The sequence below is a fragment of the Mustela nivalis genome (genome assembly GCF_964662115.1).
Source record: "Mustela nivalis genome assembly, chromosome: 5".
Classification (NCBI taxonomy): domain Eukaryota; kingdom Metazoa; phylum Chordata; class Mammalia; order Carnivora; family Mustelidae; genus Mustela; species Mustela nivalis.
The window spans coordinates 58,940,586-58,957,017 of record NC_139024.1 but is presented as its reverse complement, the minus strand read 5'-3'; the positions used below and the strand labels follow the sequence as shown (position 1 = coordinate 58,957,017).

The window sequence follows — 16,432 nt, the reverse complement described above, 5'->3', positions numbered from 1 at the left end:
AAAAATAGTTACAGGGCCCTCAAAGGGATTATTCAACAGCCTACATTTAGACTTTCTTACAAGAGACCTGAAGTCAACGTGCTGCAGTTTAATGGCTAGAGAGAGTTGAAGTTTTAAGCTTCCTCAACAGACATAACCACAAATAGCTGGTTTAAATAAGCGCCCGCAATAACAAGCTGTTTAGTAAATGTTAACACGACTTTATAAGCATTAAACGGGACCGCCAACTATCTTATAAAATGCCACGTAATCTTCTCTTTTATGCATGCTCTCCCTCATATAACAATTTCTCTCTTTTAAAACGGGAGCTCCCCAAACAGGAATACTTAATTGGCCCAAAGAAAAACAACATCCATCGCTTTCCAAATAGATGTTAGGAAAATAACATACATTGCAGTTCTGCATCTATATCCTCTTAAAACATGCTTTTAAGGAGAGCTGAGCTTAATTATAAGTTTCGCCAATGAAACTGACATGCTGCATACTGTATTTGCAATTATATTTCTTCCTGCACGCATTTGATCATTTATATATATAATTATCACATGCACCAGATACACCTGCCATGGTACCTGACACACAGTAGGCATCATTACTGTTTGCCAAATAAGTGAATGAATAAATGAATCAATGAATGTTATGTACCAATATTTTAATTGAGTGACAAGTAAGATGGTAAGTAAGACTGAAATCCTGGTGTGTGTGTTTTTTTTTTAAATTTTATGAGGAGGAAACTAACTTTTTACATGTGTAACAATTTTAATAGTTTCAAGTCATCTGTTCTCTTTTTCCTCCCACTCAAACATATGCACAGTTACCCTGCAGAGAAAGGGCTTTCACATACTTTCATATTAGAAAATACTGGATTTTTTGCACATTTTAATATCTGAATATATAAAAATGTTCTCTTCCTGGGCTCCTTTAAGCAAATGTGCTGACACAATGAACTATAAAGGCAACCATCTATGCCTCTGAACTTGCATACCCTACTTGTTACTGTTCATCTTAGTTACCAATCCCTTCCCAACAATGGACAGAAGTGCATTGTTGCCCAGTTAATTATTAGCTGTGATAGAATTTATCTCACTGCTTACTGATATTAACTACCCCACCCACAAAATTGGCAAATACTTATTAGTGGCATTGCCATAACTTTCGACAAATGTAAGGGCTTTATTCTAGAGGGTATTTTTCCAGCAACAGGAACCAGATAACATTTTTCTTCCTATCCTGGTAGGTTCTACATCACTTTCCTCAAGTATGATAACACTGCTATAAATACAAGTGAAAATTATTTTTAGTACTAAGATTTCGCAAAGCATTCACGTTTCTCTCCTGTGCATATGTGTCAACAGTATGTGTCCTAGTTTAGCGAATCTAAACGGAAATGTTCACTAGTGCCCTCTAGGTGAGCACTGCGAAGGCACTTTTGAAGAAACACACGTGTACCTCTTATCACCGATATCATCCACTGACGAACACTGCAAAAACCATCAACAGTTCAGCAATGAATTACTCACACAAAATGGAGAAAAATAAAACAGATTAAATCTAGGGTCTCTTTTATTTCATAAGGCCTCATTCATTTTCAAAAAATGAATCAAGAAAACATTTTAAAAACAGGGGAAAAATCAAACAGACAAGATAATGAGACATATTTGTGTTTGCTGAAGAACACGGAATGTACTTAACTGACTCAGAGACCAAAAATGCTTTATGAATTTTACAGAAGCTCCTGTTTTTAAATAGCTCAAAAATTAGACAAGGCACCCAGAAATAATCAGATTTCACTGCGCATCATACATGTGACAGCCTTCAGTCATGGTGATCTATACTGGTCAAGTCTGAATTCAAGATCCTCAGATAATTTAAAACAAAGCCAATCTCCAAAGCAGGCACTGTTTCAAATTGCACAGACATAACCTATCAATCCAGAGATCACAGATCGAGTTCCATAAGCAATTATTTCCATCAGCACTCCTGGTTTTAGTAATTCCATGCCTGTTAAAATTTACTATCAGCAGCACAACTGATTTTTTTTTAAGAAAATGGAACTTCCTTATCCTATAGTAGAACCTATGCTATCATTACAGTAAGTTAAATCTGTGACAGTATTTTCTGCTGCAACAAAGAAGTTAAACCACTGCTGGAGAAATGCCAACAACCATGCTCAAGGGGCACTTGCTAACTTTTATCTTTTTGAAATATCAAACAGCACAATCACCTGGTCACTAAATTGGGACCAGGTCATTTAATTATCTGGACAGAACTAGGGGTTGGGTTAGGGAGCGTATACCGAAGATGACGTTGCAAAAAAATCTGCTTTTTCAACTTCAGGCTCGCTAGAAGCTGTATTTATATCCACCATGTCACTAATAGAATACCACAATAATAAATCTTTTTTACAACCCGTGGCTCTATTTAAAAAAAAAAAAATGGGAAAATGCATCCCTAGTTCACTATCCTGGGCTCAGCCTAGGAAAAACCCATTATGTTCAGACTATAAGGTTAATTCCCCCTTCCAGTTCCAGTATTATGGCAGGATTGTTTTATTTTATTTAACCAAATACTTAAAATGTCTCATTGTTTAACAGCAGACTTTTCCAGTTAGCAAATATTACTTTCTGGACATTTTATGACTCATGGTCAATTAAGCCATTGTCTTCACCCTGTCGCACCATGCAATGCATCTACCTGAGCACATGTGAGCAAGCGGTGCACACGTACACACACACACACACACAACCTTTTCCTCATACCTCATGTCCTTTGAGGAGGCCAAACTTTCACCAAACACCAGCTCTAATCACCACAGCTCAACAATTTTACCAAATGACGCCTCTCTCCCTTGTCTGTCTTCTCTCTAACTCCACCACCATGACCTCAGTCTTAGCCTTCCACATTCCATGTCCTAAGTAAATGTAATAACTATCCTATTATAAAACATAAATCTGACTATGTCCTCGGATTAAACCTTTCAATGGCTCCTGGTTGCATGATAAGAAGTCTCATATCAGAGACCACCCTACAGCATCCTACTGATTCACGATGTGTCTGAACTCTATTTGATTTGGAACCGCTTGATATCAGAGGCTGTGCTGTGTGGGTGGTTGCATCTCTAGCTCCCCCAGAATAAGTCCCTGCACATTTGCTGAACTGAAGTGGACAGAATGGTAGGACAATGCACTGACAACTCATGATGCAGTTCAAATGGATTATATAGAGAGACGGCACGACAGAACAATGGGTTCAACCCACAGCCATCTCAGGCAATTGCATAACCTCTTTAAACCTTACTTTCTCAATCTACAAGAGTGTCAGGATAAAACAGAATAATATATGTTGTGCAACTCCGACAACAGCTGGCACCGATTTACTGAGAAGGAGCTCAATAAATGGTAGCTAATGGTATGTCTTAAATAGAAATGTGAACAGATAATTTCATTTCCAGTGATCAATTGCACATACATACATACCAGACAGCAAAATTATCTGTTTCAGCACTGTTGACTAGACACAGATCTATAGTTCTTTGCTGTCCAGTACCATATGTGTAGCCAGCAACCATATGTGGCTGGTGTGACTGAGGAACTGATTTTTTTAAATCTTAATTAACATGTAAATAGCTCTATGAGAAGGGGGGACTACCTTATTGGATAGCAAAGATTTACTGCCACTCTGACATGAGTGGTTCCCCCTTTAGGTGCTGTCTCCTCTCCCTCCACACAAATCCAGTTTTTTTGTAAGGTTCAATTGTCAAGGTCAAGACTTCTTCTGTTGCAGAAATCAAACGTAAAATAATTCATCCTATCCAAAGAGATTTACCCTAAAGGATGAGAAAATCATGTAACAGAGTTCCACATAGAGTTGAGCGAATGACTGTGTCAATGAAAGAAACGAATAAAAAATACAGTCCAAAGAATGGAAGCTCCAACACAACACAGAAAGATTACAGTGGTAACATCACAGCATTTGGGAGCAAGACCTTGCTTCAAAATCCCAGCTCTGCCATTCACATTCCATGAGGTCCTGTGGAAATCTTTTAACCTCCTATCTGTTAAATAGTGGTAATATTAATACAATTCAGAAATATCTGTAATAATCAAATGAGATAAATCAGAATATAAATAGTAGTGAAAATGGTGTAACTGAGACAGTTGTAAAAATAACATTAAATCTCTACCTTCTGTATCATTACAATACATAATGTCCTATAAATATGAAATACACTACACATACCTGCATCTTGACAATTTGTAAATGTCTACAGGGAGAAACTAATAATTATAAAAATGTTTACATGTCCACTTATAAATTATAATAAAAGGATTCATTAATTCATTATGATCAATAACCCTAATACAGAATCTGTCTGACACCAATGTCTGATTAATGCTGAAACGTGCTTTCAAATGCATAACCTGTCTCCTTTACTATACCGTATGTGCTAGGGGTCAGGGTGTGTGGCCCTCAATAATAAAATTTGCTAATAACAGTTTCATGTTTGTCTGGTACTTTCACATCCTTAAAGTCATCTTTAGGATAACTCAAGATAAGCCAATAATTTTATTATTCCCATTTTTGGGAAAGGCAAAGAAATAATACTGTCAGTAGGTAAAACTATCAGGTCAGTAACTCCATGTCTAGATTTCCTACCATTATACTTTAGGGAATTTCAGAGTGTTTCACATTTTCAAAAGAGAATCCAGATTTGCCTTTATGTGCTCCCTCAAGAAGAATTTTAACAAAATATTAGATATCACACCATATTATTATGTACCTTAATAATACAGAAGGTAGAGTTAAATGCTATTTTTATAACTTTCTCAGGTAAACCATTCCCACAACTATTATGTGTATATATATATCTTGATATTGGTTAATATTAATATATAGTTTAATAGTTTTAAAAAGTGTTTTTAACCACACTCAGCAGATCCTTACAACACCTTACAAAGAAGGTAAGGTTCAGAGAGTCTGATCCCCATTTATAGGTAAGGAAAGGGGCTTGGCGAGTCCTTGACTCTGGACCATGGCTTTGCTGTATAGTGGAGAGCGATGATGTGTGCACTTGGGCTATGGGTGCACACGTACTGCCAACTCTCTGCGTAACTTCAGGTAGGTCACCCCACCTCTCTGGACCTCACAGAATGTGAATCTCTCACAGATCCCACCTCGCTGTTAAAATGCTATCATTCCAGAACTCCGCTACCTCAGGAACATGGTGGAGACGAGGCTCCCGATGGTCAAAGTCCCGGCTGGCTCTCCATCCTCTCCCCTACATCGAACTGCCTCTTCAGATACTCCCTGTTTTTTCACAGTTGAACACACTAGACCTGAGTTTGTTGGTTTATCTTTTTTTTTTTAAGATTTTATTTATTTATTTGACAGAGAGAGATCACAGTAGGAGAGAGGAAGGGAAGAGATCACAGAGAGAGGAAGGGAAGCAGGCCCCCTGCTGAGCAGAGAGCCCGATGTGGGACTCGATCCCAGGACCCTGAGATCATGACCTGAGCCGAAGGCAGCAGCTTAACCCACTGAGCCACCCAGGTGCCCCTTGTTGGTTTATCTTGAGAGAGCATTAGGCGCTGCTTATTCTTTGATCGACTGGCTTATGTACACCCAGCAAAAACATTCCGCCAAAAGAAAGGTGAGCGAGACAGATGTGCAGGCATGAGGGGTCCCGGGGAAACGGGTGTGTCCTCCCATGACTCCCTCACTTCACTGCTACAATTTCACTTTGGGGGTGGAAGGTGTGTGTTTGTTTGGATGGCTATTAAAATCTTTTTCATTTTTTTTTTTTCAAAGAAGCAGTACAAAACCCAAAATTGATAGGAAGACGGGTTCCAACATCCAGGCCCAGGGACAGGGTAACAGTTGCTTTAAAAGCAATTTAAGCAGCCCCACAAGAAACTACAATGCATGGAGGGCGAGTCCAGAAGAAGTCATGAGGGGAGCCTGGCAAACAGCGGCACTCTGGGACCCACATCCACACAGACCTCCTCTACTGGCACAAAGAAAGCTCTTCCTATAACTCTGCAGAGGCAGGTGGCAGAGAAATAAGCAACCTGACCCCCTGAAGAGTCTTTGGAGCCTGGCAGTAACCTGAGCTGCTCTAGGTTATTTTTGCTGAGAGCTAGTGGTTCTTAAAGGGACTGTGTTCTAAGTGCACACATCCAGACACAGAATGCAAATCAATGAGAAGACCAATGTGATGTCCCTATCTTAATTAAATGTAGTTTATCAGAAGGATAATAACAAATCAATGAGAAAATATGTGGGCAGTATTTTAAAAGGATCAATCATAATATCCTGCGATATAATATCATTGGTTTAAAAAATGGATATGCTGAACCAAACCCCATTGGTTTAAAATGCAACAAGAAAGCAGGCATTCCCCAAGGCTCTGTCCTCAGTGCTGGACTGTCACTTAAGAAGGGACTGCAGAGCACAGATTCGAGATCAAGACCGAGCCAGCTGCCAGCATTGTTCCCCACAGTTACCACCCCGTTTCAATGCTTGCTGTGCCCTTACAAATATCATAACTGTACAATAAGGAAAGTGGAGTTCAGTGAGCCTTCATCCCTCACTCAGGAGTTACATAATAGCTGATTGCGAGGCCCCTTCCACCTTCTACCTGAATGTGAAGATTTGGAAAGCAAACACCCAATTCAAAAACAATTCTCTTGAAACAACTAGTCCTTTCATTCTCTGTCCCACATCCCCAAACTGGCCAGGGAGGAACAGGAATAATCCAGTACATACCGAGGGAAGTGGGATCTGGAGTCACAGGCACCCAGGTTTGCAAACCTGTTCTGCCACAAACTGGCTGGGTGATCTTGGTCAAGTCAGTTACAGTTCCCGAGCCTCAGTGGCAATCAGATGAACACTGGCATCATCAGGCTGTTTTGGAGATTAAGATAATCATAGGCATGATATATTTGGAATGGTGCCTACCCATGGCAAACAGTTGCTGGTTTTACTTGTATTAGTATTCCTGTTTGCAGTGCCTTGAAATTCGGCGATGTCTAAGAAAAATAATCCATCAGCTCGTTGTTAGGCAGGTGCCTTACAGACATGATCTTCAGTGCTCACTGAAGTTTGTCAAGCAAGTAATTCTACTCCCCTGTGCACATGAAGGACATGAAGCTCACAGAGGTGGAGTAACTTGCCTGCCTTACAAAGAGTAAGTGACAGAGCTGGGATTTTTTTTTCAAATCAAATCAACAGCTGGGTTTAATTTCAAAGCCTGTATTCCTTTCACTCAATTGAGAAATAGTCAGGGAACAGTGTGGAGAGCAGAGGGAAGGACCTGCAGGAATAGCAACTTGTTCCTTAGGTCAGTCACATAACCTCTTAACTAGTTTTACCTTCCAGCTATGAATGTGTTGTTTGGTCTTTCTCTGCAGTAAGTAACCCCATCTAGTATTGATCCACAGGTAATTCTATGAGAATAATAAAGTTCTTTGTAAACCTATTAAAACTGTATTAAGTGTCCATTTCTGAGCCACAGACCTTCAGAAATCCACAAGTTCTATATAATAGAAATCATGAAAAAAAACATACAAATGCTTAACATCTTATAGTTCATAAAGCATTTTCATAAACATTAGTGCATGTAACCAACCTACTCAGCAAGGTGGTATGGGCTTGAGAAATAGTTCTCAGGTCAAGAAATTGAGGCACAGGTTAAAGCAAGTATCGACAGTCAATCAGAAAACAGTAGAGTCAGGTTTGAATATTCAGGTTTCCTAATATACCTATGTTCGATCCATTATGCTATATCTATCACTAGAAAAATACCTGCCTCTTTTCTTGTGTGATCTGCTATGCTGAGAAATACATCAAGGTATGATCTACTATTAGCACCTCTTTCTGTCCTTCAATGCACTATATTTTATTGGTGCTCAAAAATATAGTGTCACTTAACTGCAACGCTATTTCCTAGTAGAGCATAATATCTACCCAAGAAAATCAAGTCAACAGTGTAACTTCCCAAAGCTTGTGTGTCTGGGGGACAGGGTCATCTCTTACTTACATCATAGAGCTTGGAACGTCTTATTGCATTTGGTAGTAAGTATTCAATGATTTAATTAAATAAGGCTCAACAGTACTATAATTTTATTTTTTAATTTTTAAAAATTTTTTCAAGGGTTCTATAACTCTATAAAAGCAAATATATACCCCTATTTTGAATAACCTTTGTTTTTAATTTGGGTACTTTTAACAGAAAGTTTGGCAATAGAATTTAGAGTAATAGTTATTAAATGTCTACAATGTGCCTCACGCAGTTTCAAGTGCTTTAAATTTATTAATTTCTTAATTTATTTATTCCTGGCAATAATTCTATGCGTAAGCTTTATTACCATTCCTGTTTTACAGATGAGGAAACTGAGTCACAACTTCCAAGTGTATAGAGCCATTAATGGTACAACAATAATTTGAACCCAGGACCTCAGGAACCCAGAGTTCAGATCTCACTTAATCTTCACAATAACTGTACGCAGAAGTAGTAAATCATCTTGGAGATTGGAGGCTGCCTTGATAATTCCCTGGTGTAATCTGATATTGATGAGAAAAATAAAATTATCTGGGGGTGCCTGGGTGGCTCAGTGGGTTAAGCCGCTGCCTTCGGCTCAGGTCATAATCTCAGGGTCCTGGTATCAAGCCCCACATCCGGCTCTCTGCTCAGCAGGGAGCCTGCTTCCCTTCCTCTCTCTCTGCCTGCCTCTCTGCCTACTTGTGATCTCTGTCAAATAAATAAATAAAATCTTTAAAAAAATAAATAAAATTATCTAACTTAATTATTTATACTAACAGTCCTGTTCCATAACCAAAACTGATCACAGAACTTATCACACCCATCACATTACAATTTAAAAGGTTGTTGGAAAAATAAAACTTATAGTTATATCTTAATTTTAATATGTGTAGTTTGAAGTTTTCTGGGTTTTGGTGTTTTTGTTTTTTGTTTTTTGTTTTAAGATTTTACTTATTCATTTGCCAGAGAGAGAGAGAGAGAAAGCACAGGCAGGGGGAGCAACAGAGGGAGAAGGAGAAGCAGATTCCCCGGCTGAGCAGGGAGCCCAACCTAGGACTAGATCCCAGTACCCTGGGATCATGACCTGAGTTGCAGGCAGCTGCTTAACCACCTGAGTTACCCAGGTGCCCCAAGTAGTTTGAATTTACAGCCAATTTAGCTCTTTAAGGAGTTTTGATATTTTTTCACATATAATCTTACATACTTCACATTGTTTTTCATTCGTGATCCTAAAATTGCTGTGATTCTATCTAGCATCCTTTGAAATCTGCCTTTTAAAACAGAGATTCATGGAGAGATTACTTCAGAACTCAGTCTTATCTCTTTTCTCGGCTTCGTTCATCTTTTTTTCCTTATCTTCTTTCTTTTCTATTTTCCCTTTCTTCCTGTTTATTTTATTTCTTTGTCATAATGACTCCAGGAGGTACCCAGTAGTAATCTTCCCAAACTAGAAGCTCTACCATTAGCTCCAGGGATGGGGCCCCAGTTCTGTAGTCTCGGCCAGCTGCCCCGGTGAGTTCTACACATTTCACAGGATTTTCAATCTGTTGATTCCTACAAGCAGGTCTTATGCTGAGCTCTTCTCTTTAGCAATGTGTATATGTTAGTTTTATGAAAACGTGCACTTCACTCTCTAGACTTCAGCTGAGTGTCACACAATATGCATTTTATGTACTAAATTTAAACCAAAGAGTTTAGCACACTCTTTTACTGATTTCAGTGTGTAGCAATGAGGAGACATAACAAGTGATCGTTGGGTCTAATGAGAGCTCCAAATGGGTATAAGGAGGACCACAAATGTAACTGCTTAAAGGGACATGAGGTTCCGCTGAGGTTGCTCATGCAACAGAATTTTAGTTTCAGCATCTCATTTTAGTGTAAAACCTGACCATTCGGGTGTCTATATTTATCCTATATTGTCTAAAGTCAATTTCATTGAACCAGTTAAGAACCAACGGCTGACATGGGAATAAAAGGCACAGCCTAAGAAATAAAAGGGGGGGGGGAGGCGGACAGAAGAGAAAAATATTCACATGAAACTTCATTAAATGGAGTCCTCATTCAATGAAAAATATGCATTGACTAATAATGCAGGAGACAAGCTAAAACTTAAAATGTGACCTCTTTTAAGAGGTGCTATGCCTATGTGTTGATCATTTTCCACAAAACCTCACAGGAAAATCCAATCTATTTTGGTCAATATGGCAGGTACCCCTAGTCAGTCTTGTCACGTCACCTAACCTGTCACATTCATGGTCCATCGTTTTTCAGCTTCACAGAGACACTCCACCCTCCCGTCAGTTCACCCTCCTCCTCCTCTCCTCTCTCTCTTCCTCCCCTTCCTCCTTCTCCAGGCTTCTTTCCCTGCCCTGTCTCAATCCCTCTGTGCACCACTCCACCTTCTTCTTGCCGGCATCTCCACTCACTTGTCACCTTGTCCTTCACTATATGCATTCTAAAATGGATCACGACTTTGGATCACTCCCCTTTCAGTTCCTACACCTGCTCAGAGCGGCTGCGGAAAATCCATGAGGGAGACAGAGCTACTTCTGCTGAGCCCTCAGAACACAAGGCTCTTCACCTCATAATGTTCTCGTCAGTTCACTCTTCCTCCAGAGACAACTCCCAGTGTTCCACATTTTCTTCAACACTAGACAATTTTTCCAGACAAATGACTTTATCTTCTCACAAAAAAAAAAAAAAATCAAATAATAACATCATCAGGTTTTCAAGGAAAAATTTCCACAACATAAACTTAGCAACACACCTCCCTACCATGCCTTTCTTTTGCCTCAACCAGCACTTCTGAGAGCTCAGGGCACTCTGGCCGCTCCAGGATTCTGTGCAAACAATAACCATCTTGCCTTTATATGGGCTACCTTTCTCCAGTGCCTTTCTATTGTCAGTGCAGATAAAGATGTTCACAGACTTATAAAAATGCTCTCTGGGTCCCACGTCTTGCTCTGTTTATCACCTCACCTCTCCTAAGCATAGCCACGCTTTTTGAAAGAGTAGTCAAAGTTATAAACATCATGAGGGCAGAAAGTCTGACTCTATTGTTCTCTAATTCTAATGTTACAATAGTTTCTGGTAGGCCCTCAATAAATAATTCTCATTGTTTAGCAAGGATGCTGCAAAAAGAAAAAAAGCCCAATTGAAAAATGGACAAACCATGTCAATAGGAACTTAATAAAAGAGAATCAGATAGCCAAAATATATGAAATAGGACTCAGCTTCATTAATCATCAGAGAAATGATAATCAAAACTACAAGGCTATACCACTTAATTACCACCGGAATGGCCAGAAGAAGGAACATGAGAATCCCACACCAGAGTGGACCCTCATGCATCACTGAAGGGAGTATACATCAGTCCATCCACTTTGAACGAGTGTATGGCAGTTAACCTCTCACACCAAATACATCCAAGCCGTACAATCCAGCAAATTACCCCTAGGTATATACCCAGCAGATATGCACCAAAATATTCATAGAAACACTATTTGTAATCACCAAAGCAAAACCCAAATTCATCAATGGTAGAATGAATACACTGTACTACATTCATACAAAGAAATTCTGTGCGACAATGAGAATGATTGTTAGGTGCAAGAACATGAATGAAGCTCACTACCATACTGTTCAGTGAAAGAAGCTAGACACAAAAAACAGCACAGCATATGAATCCACACACATAAAGCACCAAAACAGGTAAAACCTATGTGGTGTTAAAAGTTAAGATAGTAGGGCACCTGGGTGGCTCAGTTGGTTATGCCACTGCCTTCGGCTCAGGTCATGATCCCAGCGTCCTGGAATCAGGCCCATGTCGGGCTTCCCCTGCTCTGCAGGGAGCTTGCTTCTCCCTCTCCCTCTGCCTCTCCTCTGCCTGGTGCGCCGCACGCTCACTCTCTCTCTCTCTGTCAAATAAATAAATATATATATTTTTTTAAAAAGTTAGATAGTAGAGGGGCGCCTGGGTGGCTCAGTGCGTTAAGCCGCTGCCTTCGGCTCAGGCCATGATCTCAGGGTCCTGGGATAGAGCCCCACATCGGGCTCTCTGCTCAGCAGGGAGCCTGCTTCCTCCTCTCTCTCTCTGCCTGCCTCTCTGCCTACTTGTGATCTCTCTCTGTCAAATAAATAAATAAAATCTTTAAAAAAATTTAAAAATTTAAAAAGTTAGATAGTAGTTACCCTGGTTCTACTGTGACTGAAAAAGGACAGAAGCAGTCTCTTGGAACGCTGATAGTGCTGTGTTTAATGATTTACTCTTTCCTTTGTAAAAATTCATTCGCTTGGATATGTACTTTTCTGAACACATATTATATTACACAATTTTTAAACCTAAATATATCGATTTGCCCTGATTTTCTTCTTATAGAGACATTCTTGATATCCTTCGCTGTATAACCTTCACAGACTCCAACATCTTTGAGCCACAGACCTTGGACTTCTTAGTTCTCGCACAGAACTTAGTACCCACCAGCTCTCCATCAATGATTCTAGATAAATGAATGAACACGGTGCCTCAGCTCCACTGATAAATTCTCTTCTCTTATAGACTCTTGATTCTCAGCCTCTCCACTGGACTCCACTGGCCTCAAGATCTGCCTACAGAATATGGCAGTGATAATCATCTGCCCTTTATTTGAGAACTGGCTTTGAGTCAGGAGCTTCACACAGATTCCCTCTCTCACCCTTCAGCAATGGCCTGCAAGCCAATAATTATTACCTCTTCCTTACAGACCAGGAAACCAAGAATCTCAGAGGTTAAGGAATTTACTTAAAAATATGCAGGTCATAAGCTGGGGAAGCAAAGTTAAAATTCAGGTCCTTCCTATCGTCAAACCAGTGATCTTTCCATAGACCACACATGACCACAGATGTTTAAAAAAAAAAAAAAAAAAGTCATTCCTTTTCTCAAAGGCCTGCCTGCATTCCTGGGCAATGTTATCACTATTCACCTTGTCATCCAGCTGGAGTCTTGAAAATTGCCTTCTCTTCCCTCAAGCCGCACACTGACTCTGTTCCTAGTACTGTTTCCCACACTTGACAATCCATCCTGTGCTCACTATTGTGATTGCTACAGCCTCACTTCAGGCCTCTGTTTTAGTCTTTTAAAGATTACTGTAACTGTCTGCAAACTAAGTCTCGCAATCCAGGCTTAGGTCCCTCTAATTCATTCTCAGGATGCCACCTGAGAGTCTTTGTAAAATGCAAATCTGAACATGTCTCTCCTCGTTGCCTACAGGATAAAGTTCCAACATACCAGCATGGCATACCCTCCTTGACCTGGTCCCTGCCAAGCATTCCAGATCCTTCCCTTGTGACCTCCACTCCTCCTCTGATCCAGCCATATGAAGATTTACTGCTCATAAAACACCTTGTCATTTTCATCTCTTTAGGCTTTTGCATGTCGGTGTCTACCTTCTTGGAATGCCTTTCCTCCAGCTGTCTACCAGGCAAACTCCTACTCATCTCGCAAGGTGCAGCTCAAGTATTTACAACTCAGTTAAGCCCCTCAAGCTGAGCTGACTGTACCCCGTTTAGCTCACAGCCAGGCTTTGCTCATCCTTCTCTTACAGCCCATTTCACAATGTACTGCAGTTATCTTGGAGTCCGCGCTTAACTTTTAGGATGTTAGATCTTCGCAGATAGACACATGCCTGCTGCTTTTTGTCTGCTCTGGCCAGCACACAATAGTAAGTCAAAAATAGTCAAATAAGGTAGTTAATAAACAAAATCAATGATACATAGGTATGATATTGTGATTTATAAGAAATATATATTTAGTCGTTCAGATGATCAAAATATGTTTCTAATAAATATTTGGTCTTTGTTCAGCTCCTTGTTCACAGCTCCCAAAACCCTGAGAATTTCCTAAGTGTTGAGAGTGATCGTGGTACCTTTTGTTATGTTAATGAGGTGACTTTTGGAGGGCATCTGAAGATGGGAATGGTTATCAATGGAGCCAAACAAGTGATTAGAAGGTTGGAAATTTCAGTCCCACTCCCTATCCTCGAAGTAGGGGAGAGGGGCCGGGGGGTTGAACCAGTCACCAATGGCTAATGTCTTAGTCAATCATGACACTGTGGAGAAGCCTCTATAAAAACCCGGAAGGACTGGGTCTGGAGAACTTCCAGGTTGGTGAACACATGGAGATAGGGGAGGGTGGCGTGTCTCTTCCTGGGACCTTGCCCTATGTATCTCTTCCTCTGGCTGCTGATTTATATCCTTTATCATATCCTTTAATAAACAGGTTAATGAGTGTTTCCCTGAGTTCTGTGAGTCACTTTGGTAAATTAAAAGAACTTAAGGAGAAGGTCACTGAAACCTCTGATCTGTAGGTAGTGGGTCAGAAGTAGAGGTAACAACTTGGACTCATGACTGACATGAATTAAACCCTTAACCTGTGGAATATGATACTATCTCCAGGTAAACAGTGTCAGAAGTGAGTTGACTTCTTAGACACCAGCAGAACACTGAGAATTGCTGGGTATTGTGTGCGCAGGATTATCCTACATGTTGGAATTAGGAAACTTTCAGAGAGTGAGGATATAAAATCTCAGCTGCAGATCATTTATTTTCAAAGCCAAAGAGATTGTCCCAAGCAGAAACAATGGAGGAAGTAGACCATCTCCTTGTGTGAAGAAATGATAAATGCAGTCCAAAGTGTAAGCTGAAAACAAAAAATGTTGTGCAAGGCTCCTCAGGAACACAAGATCGTCAGGTTGCCAGCCAAGTACTACCTCCCACCACCACCACCAGAGCCATCTATAATGCTGGGCAGGGATGATGTTCAAAAATAAAAGGAAAAGGGTAAAGATCTCTGTTGAACAGGGTATTTCTTGGATCCCTAATCTCTGAACCTAGCACAGATAACCACCCTAATTCAACCTCAAATTTTAGGTGGTACAAAAACGGTCAAAAGACTTCTTAGAAATTATTCATAGAGCTAACCAGGATCGAGCAGAACATTCGATTTATCCCCGGGATCAGCAAAACTGGAACAGAGCAAAAATAAACATTTTTCACACTGGCCTCTCATTTCTAAAATGCAGGACAGGAACATGGACATGTAATAAATAATCAAATGGTGAGATTATCTCTTCAAAGTGAAAAAAAAAAACAAAAAAACAAAACAAAGCAAAGGACTGTGGGATTGACAGGGATAAGCATCGCTGGGAAGCATGAGTGAGAGAAAAAAACCTTAAGTTTCAGAACTTCACCAGAGGCCAAGAATTTGGGGGCTGGAATACTTAATCCTCCAATCACTCCACACCACCCCAGGTCCTCAGTAGGCAGGACACCAGATGATGGACAGAAAGCACTCCTTCACACAGAGGAGGAAGATAATTACAGCTTTCATGAGCCCCCACACTACATGAAAGCTACAATTTCAGGGCTCTCCCTACAAAAAGACTGGAAAGAAGCAGCCAAACACCCCTAGAGACACACAGAAAAGCAATAGCTATGTTGACGTTCCAGAAAGAGGAAAGGGAAAGAGCCTTTTCCTCACAGTAGCATTTTTTAATTGCCTTTTCTTGCTTCCTCTCTGGAGAGAAGGGAGGTAGGTGAGGGCAGCGAGATCATGTAAAAGACCAGAGGGCAGCTGAACATGAACTTCTATGCAGCCCCCTTGCACAAAGGCCTTATTATAATATATGCATAAAAATGCGTGGGCAAGACATGGAGGGTTGGTTCCCCGCACTGCCCTTCAAACTCACTCCCAACCCTGCGCCTTGAATGTACTTGTGCCTGCATACCCTCTGACAGAAGAGGTTCTTCATGTTGCCATGGAGCTGGGACCCCTGTAGTTTAGACGGAGGATTGCACTGCTTTTGTACTTCCAACAGCAGAGGTAAGAATCCGTGCAAAGGATTCATTCCGCTCGGATTTCAGATTTCCAGTTTGCTTGTCTTCCTGTTCAGAGGAACACTCTCTCTCTCTCTCTCTCTTCCCCCTCTCTCTCTTTTTGAAACTTACTCTTTGTAAGATTTGCCACAATGGAAGCTGCTGGCAAACTGATTCTTGTTTTTGTAAAATCCGTTGCAGAAACTTCAACGCATGTGTGATCTGTGAGCTTCCTCTCTGGGGGCCCCTTCCACCTAACAGAGTTTGTGACCTGATCACATCTAAGGGGAATGGAGGAGAAATGCAAAACGTAACATTCTATGGTTAGTAAATATTCTACAAAACAAATAACCAGTAGCTATTTTCTCTGACATGACAAATCTGGATGTAATTTTTAATATTATTTATACTCAGATGAGTACTTTTTCAAGGAGGCTTCGACAATCAACGTCGTATCCAGAATACTTCTGCAAATATAGAAGTACTTCTGCAAGTTCTTCTTAGGTTTCATGTCAAAGCTCAGCTATTAACTTATCATTT

At 40.3% G+C, this 16,432-nt stretch overlaps 1 protein-coding gene across 27 annotated transcripts in view; it reads right to left on the bottom strand.

The window, feature by feature from the left end:
- Positions 1-16,432, bottom strand: part of HIVEP2 (HIVEP zinc finger 2) — a 198,309-nt gene that overhangs the window by 132,265 nt on the left and 49,612 nt on the right. Inside the window, exon 1 of one of the 27 annotated variants that reach the window (XM_082730823.1) lies at positions 11,794-11,960. The exons of the other annotated variants lie outside the window; for them this stretch is intronic. The gene's annotated coding sequence lies outside the window, so the exon portion shown is untranslated. Of the gene's footprint in view, positions 1-11,793; positions 11,961-16,432 lie in introns of those variants that run through there. 27 annotated transcript variants of the gene reach the window in all.